The sequence below is a fragment of the Sinocyclocheilus grahami genome, unplaced genomic scaffold, assembly GCF_001515645.1.
Source record: "Sinocyclocheilus grahami isolate Dianchi unplaced genomic scaffold, SAMN03320097.WGS_v1.1 scaffold117.1, whole genome shotgun sequence".
Taxonomy (NCBI): domain Eukaryota; kingdom Metazoa; phylum Chordata; class Actinopteri; order Cypriniformes; family Cyprinidae; genus Sinocyclocheilus; species Sinocyclocheilus grahami.
In genome coordinates, this window is record NW_015505296.1 from 2296133 (window position 1) to 2303860 (window position 7728).

Below are 7728 nucleotides of genomic sequence, written 5' to 3' on the forward strand. Positions count from 1 at the left end.
AGGCATGATGAAGCGGATATCGTCCTCTTTTGGAAGGCCAAACAAAGGAGTTTCGCTTTCACAACGAATCACACAGTGCCTTCACGACATGGCGGCAGCAACAATACTACAGCAAGAATAAAAGTTACGCCTTCTTTCTTTGCGTGAACATTTGGGCGGCGTTATGCAAATCTTCCCACACAGTGATGTAGGTATGTGGGAGCGTGTTAGAACGAGCCGTTTTAGGTAGGCGTGGCTGACTCTTAACTTTTATAAAGAATATCTCTTTGGATTTGAGACTTTAGTCTTTGCAACTTTACAGATCTTCTTTATGCACCAAGAGCTTGTAACACTTCAAAGAGAAAGGAAAAATTTAAATCGCATCATATGACCCCTTTAATATAAGTCTGATTGTATTCGTCTGAAAGAAGAAAGTCATATACACCTAGCATGTCTTGAGGGTGAGTAAATCATAGGGTAATGTTCATTTTTGGGTGAAAAAAAACTTTCTAAGACGTAAAAGTGTATCACCTAAAGGAAAGGAGTGCAAAGTGAGTGTTACTGTAGCGTTCTTCTGTTAACTGCTGTTGGCTGAAGTTGTGCCCCACTTTTCTTCATGGTAATTGTTGTTCCCCACAGTGAGATTACCACACGACGCACTAGCTTAATAAATGACCAGCTTTGTTAGGCTGATAGCAACAGGAAATAATTATAATTTCAGTAATTTTGTATTGTATGTGTGGCCCTGGACATTAATCAAGAATGTTTATCCTAGCCCTAGCTTATAACAACCATGCACAGTGGGTCCAGAAGTCTAAGACTACTAATCAAATGGTTTCTGTATTGCTTGCTTTTCTAATTTGATAAAACATTTTTCAACATAAAACTCAACCTAAAATTCTAATTAATTCATATGGTTATTGCTTTAAATGTATCAAAATCCTAAATCCAAAACATCCTCGCTTGATTCCAGTTTAATTAATTCACTACAGACAGACATTATAGTATCATATACTCTACATTACCAAAAATGCATTTTTTTTTGTTTACAGTAAAAACAATTATATTGTGAAATATTAACACGATCTAAAACAACTGTTTACATTTGAAAATATTTTCAGCATCATTACTCCAGTCTTCAGGGTCATTCTAATATGCTGATTTGCTGCTCAATTGTTATCAATTATTAGTGGTGCTCTATTATTAACTGTTTTCAGCATTTATAATAATCAGAAATGTTTCTTGAGCATCAAATCAGCATTTTAGAATAATTTCTGAAGGATCATGTGACACTGAAGACTGGAGGAATATTGCTGAAAATTCAGCTTTGACATCACAGGAATAAATTTAAATATATTCAATTATTTAAATTGTAATAATATTTCACAGTATAATATTTTCTGTATTTTTGATAAAAAAAGACTTCTTTCAAAAACATTAAACAATCATAATTATTACAAACTTTTGTCTAGTAGTGTGCCTGCACAGGAGGTCAGATAACCTTCACTCGGCTTGACTTAATCTATATAGGATACAAATTCACATAATGTGTGCACTGTTTTTATTGAGAGGAATAATCCTAGTACATGCATTATATAATAATAATGTAATGTGAAAACAGTGTAACAACATTTTTTGAATGGAAAGGACCCTTATAGTGTTTGTTGTAAGGGCTTTTTCTATACAAACACAGTCATTTTCTCTCTCTTTGATGCTTGAGGTTCAGGTGAAGGTGAATGCCAGACATTGTGAGCTGTATCAGAGACTCACATGATGAAAGCTGAGGCACTGTGTTTCTAAAGCAAAGGTTTCATTCAGAACAAACAGCCCTCCCTCCAGCCCTTTACATCAGTGACCATGATCAGAAATTCAGATAAAAACTAACTTAAAAAAATTGCCCAGATGCAGAAAATACCCCATTGGGATTTCCATTTTTATCTATTTATTTGATCAAAAATATAGTAAAAACAGTAATATTGCAAAAATGATTACAATCTAAAATAACTATTTTCTATTTGAATATATGGTAACACTTTATTTTAAGGTGTTCTCATTACTCGTTACATGCACTTACTATATAATAACAATTAATTATGCATAATTACGTACAAGTAACCCTAAGCCAAACCCTAATCCTAACCAAATAGTAAGTACATGTAGTTAATCAATATTACACAGTACTTAAATGTATAATTACACTCTAACAGGGATACCTTAAAAAAAGTGTAACCGAATATATTTTAAAATGTAATTTATTCCTGTGATGCGAATCTGTATTTTCAGCATCATTACTCCAGTCTTCAGTGTCACATGATCCTTCAGAAATCATTCCAATTCAGAAATCATTCTAATTCAGAAATCATTCTAATATGCTGATTTGCTGCTCAAGACACATTTCTCTTTATTATCAATGCCGAATATATTTGTGCTGCTTAATATTTTTGTGGAAATGGTGATAGATTTTTCAGGATTCTTTGATGAATTGAAAAATCAAAAGAACAGCATTTATTTGATAGCCTATATATATTATTTGTAACATACTGAATAAAAGTGTTAATTTCCTTCCAAAAAAAAATCAATCAATCAAATAAAATAAATCAAATGTCTATGAATGTCGTTGAACGTGTTGCTAAAATTAAAATTGAATAAAACTAAAACACTCCAAAATAACCCCAAAACCTAAAACTGTGATTGTATTCAAGTCTGTGAGAGTACATGATCTAACAAAGCTGAATGATGATTTAAAATGCATTATTTACAATTACTTTAGAATTTGGTCTTGATTTTAGTTTTAGCTCAAAGCAATAATTTCACATGTATCTCCCAAAAATAAACTTAAAAAATCTTTAAAAATGCCCCTGAAAATGAAATACAGGGGTAAAATATTGGCCCTTAACAATACATTTAATTTCTAACATAAGTAGTACTGTGGCTTAGATCAATATCTCCATCATTCACAGCTGGCAAAACTTCTGAGTGCAATAAGTATGGCAGCAAATGCCAGAAATATAATACACACATTTGGCATTGGAAACTGACAAATAGAGTCAGTCTAGACCATGCCGAATAGACTCCAGTGAAATCGTGTCAAATAGTAAATCAACATACACTGCTACCAGTGACTCTTAATACACACTCTGGCCAAGAAGCGGTCGCTCTCCATTTCATGATGCTTGTCACTGCAGCAGGAATGTCTCTCTCAGAACAACACACACTTTACACAGCTTATTTGCAGAAGCCGTGTTGCTCTCTCTCTCTCTCTCTGTCCATCATAATGCTTTTAATTGATGCTTTTCCAGGTTTGAGCATGTCACTATGTTTCACATAAAATGCTGTGTTTGAGAACAGTTCTGTGAGGAATGTTTATACAGAGAAAAGCTTATGTGTAGGGGGATGAAAAAACACGCCGCTGGGTTAACAGGGCTTAGTGGGTACCTGATAACTCAACGGCATGAGGTATTCTGGTGCCTTTACATTAATGCAACCTAATACTACACAAATATGATAACAACGGGATTTTTATACAGCTATTGTACTGTAAAATGCAGCTTTCACATGAGCTGGGCATGTTTTGCTATGATAAGAACTTGTGAAATGATAGTTTCTGCTAAAATAAACAATATAATTTATTGAAAGTTCAACCATCCATCTGCCTTTCTATTATCTGGAGGCGTTACACTGCAATACGCAAATAAAAATATGTAAACCGATGCACATAAACATTACAAACTTAAATCCACACAAGGAGGTAAAATGCTGCCTTTTCTTAACACACATGCTTGAGGAAATGTATTTTACCTGTTGTGTGTTGCCGGGGCTTTGTGTCTGACAGGATTAAAGTGAGGCACCTTCCCGTAATAGCCGATAAACACAATTTACAATAATCCAAAGGGGGGGGGGGAATGGATTTAAGTCTATAGATTTCTTTATTTAAAAGCAGTATATTTTAAAACCATTTTGATTCAAATGCCCCCCATAGTCCAACACAATATTCAATATCCATTTCCTTCAGTATGTCTGATGTAATTGTGACAAAACTGATTTTATTAACAGAAATTGGGAGCGCTGATATATTTACCACAATTCATTGTCTGATTCCGTAAATCTCAAGAATGTTTAAAAAATGTTTTTTGTGGAAACTTTAATGTTCTTAGGTTTGTGAAGTAAAAATATTAGCTATACTATTACTAGTGTTACTATTTTCAATGAATAGATGTACATATAATTTACATACAATATAAATCTATTTAACTGGGATTCTGCTTATTCAACTACTCAACTAAACAGTCAAAACACAATTTTAAGCAGAATAGTTGATTGAGCATTTTACATTAATTAAAAAAAGAAAACAGTATATGTAGTAATTTATTCTGCAGTCAATGTACATACTATGTACTCTTTATAGTAATTAAAATAACTGGGTACTAACTAGGTACTAACTCTGAACCTACCTATAAACCTAACATTAACCCACTTAAGGTTATCTTTTATTACCCAGTACTTTCTTAGGTAAGTACACTGTGCACTTAAGTGCACATACTGTAAAATAAAGTGCAACCAAAGTATATAAATAAGAATGATATCAAAAGTAATTACTAGTAATATGCAATTAGTAATATGCGTTTTGTAGATGTTTACCCAGGAGGGGCCATCTTAAGTTTACCCAGAAGTCATCTTGGCCCCTAAATAATGTTACATTTAATGTTATGACAACTAAATGAGCAAATGTTGCTAATAACTCACTGGCTAGCTGATGCGTCATCATCCTGCACATGATAAACTTATAGTTTATATGTTACAATTTAAAAGTAAATGCACACTGTTCTTAAGGGGAGCAATTTCCCACATCTACACCCTGCTATTTTTTTTTTGATTACACTAATACTGCAACTGCAAAATCAAATCAAAATCTGTCATCATATACAAACCACATTCACTGCAAACTACTTCTCTTCTTTTGTCAGTTTGTAAAGCTCCCATTGACAACTTAACAAAAACAGATCTCTCCATATATATATATATATATATATATATATATATATACAGTATATATATATAGATGTCATAATCTAGGAATTCAGTCTAGTTTGCGAAAGAAAAAAGAAAAAAAGAAGACTTTTTTTGCTTGTGAGAACAAGCTGTAGTCGCACATTTAATTATATTCCTCAGGAATAAATTCCTCATTACTTTGGCAAAGAAAAAGTAGATAAAACAAACAAATGTACAAAATCCATTTATCAATCAAGACTATTCCATTAAGGCATTGAAAAGCAAACATGCTGGATCATTAACAGAGTCACTTTGCACTTGTAAATGGAGATTTAAAGAGACCAAAAATGAAAATTCTGTCATCATTTACTCACCCCCCACTTGTTCTGATCCTGTATGAGTTCTTTCTTTCTTTCTTTCTTTCTTTCTTTCTATTTTGAAGAATGCATTTAACCAAACAGTTGACGGTAGCCATTGACTTCCATAGTATTTTTTTGTCTATACTAGAAAATCAGTGGCTACCATCAACTCTTTGGTTACTAACATTCTTCAAAATATCTTCTTTTGTGCTCAACAGAAGAAAGAAACTCATACAGGCTTGGAATGACATGGGGGAGAGAAAATTATGACAGAATTTTCATTTTTGGGGGAACTGTCCCTTCAAGGACTGTAACTTAAAGCATGCATCTGTGATATGTGTGGAGCGTGTGTATTCAGTGTCTTCTTCAGTTGAAGTCCAGACAGGTACGGCTGCCTACACAGACGTCACGGCACAATCTGACTGCAATTAATGGAGCGACTACAAAACATAAATGTGAGGGATCCTGGCCAAGACATCTGGGAACGCTCCAACCTCAAAGCCCTTGGATAAGACGTTAAGTGTGGGAGTATAAACTAACCAGATCGCAACAAGTGTTCATAAGAACTTTGAGAACATCATCCAAAAAAAGGGAGGGGGGGTAATTTCACTATAAACAATCTTAGAATTTTTTTTTCTCCCTCTCTCACTGTCTGAAGTTTTTTCAGCTCCATAAGTATCCATATGCACTTTGGCTGCTTGTATAATGTTATTTACATTGCTTAGCTGTATAATTAGGTTGATAAGAGCTGTACTGTGATCCTGAGGCTGATTGCTGTCGGAAAAATCATGATACAACTCTGGTTCATTAGCAGTGCACATTTTAGGAACAACCTTTCTGCTCATGTCATGCCTTCACTTTATAAGGCATTCATAACATTAATGCATTCAAATTTGGCTGCCAATTTTATCCAAAAAGGTAGCTTGCATTCATCGTATGCATTTATTAATGAGTGTGTTCCCAATTTTCGGAATTTTTTTTGGAGCGCTTTCAATGCATCCTAATCATTCATACATAATGTGGGAAAAAGGGAAAAGCCACATACTTCTACAAATCTAAAAAAACATAAAGATTATAAGTATATAACTATAAGAAGGCCTATAGACTAACTTGTTTTGAACAGTATTGTTGGTAGTTTTCATATCTCTGGAACACTTACTGTAAAATGAGCTTTGATAGTAATTCAGAACTTTCTTAATAACTTTAATTTAGTTATTTTAATTGATTTAGTTACACTTTGCGACTTTTTATTAGTGAAAGTAAAAAGATGATTAATTTGGTGAAAAACACTTTCATTTATACATAATTTTAACCTAAAATCTTGATTTATGGACACATTATATATCAACTAAATTTACACTACCGTTGAAAAAATTTGAAGTCAATAAGATTTTTTTTTAATTAATAGTTTTATTCATCAAGGATGCAATAAATTGATCAAACATTTATAATGTTACAAAATAATTATATTTCAAACAAATGCTGTTCTTTTGAACTTTCTATCATCAAAAAATCTTAAAATAACTATTTAAGATATAAGATAAACATAACTGTTTTCAACATTGACAATAATAAGAAATGTTTCTCATCATATTATAATTATTTCTGAAGGATCATGTGCCACTGAAGTCCAGAGTAATGATGCTGAAATTTCAGCTTTGTGTCACAGGAATAAAATACATTTTAAAATATATTCAAATAGAAAACAGGTATTTTAAATTGTAGCAATATTTCACAATATAAGTGGTCAAATAAATGCAGCCTTTACGAGACTTTGTTCAAAAACATTTTTTTAAATCTTACCGACCCCAAACTTTTAAACAGTAGTGTATAAATTAAACTTACTTTACATTACTAGTTATAGTTAATTTTTTTGCACCCTTTTACTTTGTTCGATATACACATCAAATAATTTCATTGAGCACTGGAAACGATGGGTTAAAGAGTATCTGTCACGAATTCGCACCCTGGACTACATATCCCATCATTCTTTGCACGATTTGCACATTGCACTGATTGCATTCATTGCACACAGCTGTTTCTAATCACCTCACTCACTATATAACACCCACTCTAACCACCTTTCTCTGCTGAGTATTGTTTAGCCTGCACCCCTTTCCGAGTCTCTGTGTTTTCCTTGTTTTGCCTTGCCTGTTTTTGCGGTTTCTGATCTTTGCCTGTTTTCCTGGATTTCTCCCTCTCATCTCGCCCCTGTGATTCTGTCTGCCGATCGGTGACCTACGCTAGATTCTTGTGTTTTTGCCCGCCATATACCTGTTTGCCATTGTTCGACCCTGCCTGTTATACCACGTCTCTTTAATAAAAGCTTGCAGATGGATCCACACGTCTCATGTCTCGTCAGCCCCGTTACAGAATACTCAGCCCCACAAGGATCCAGCAG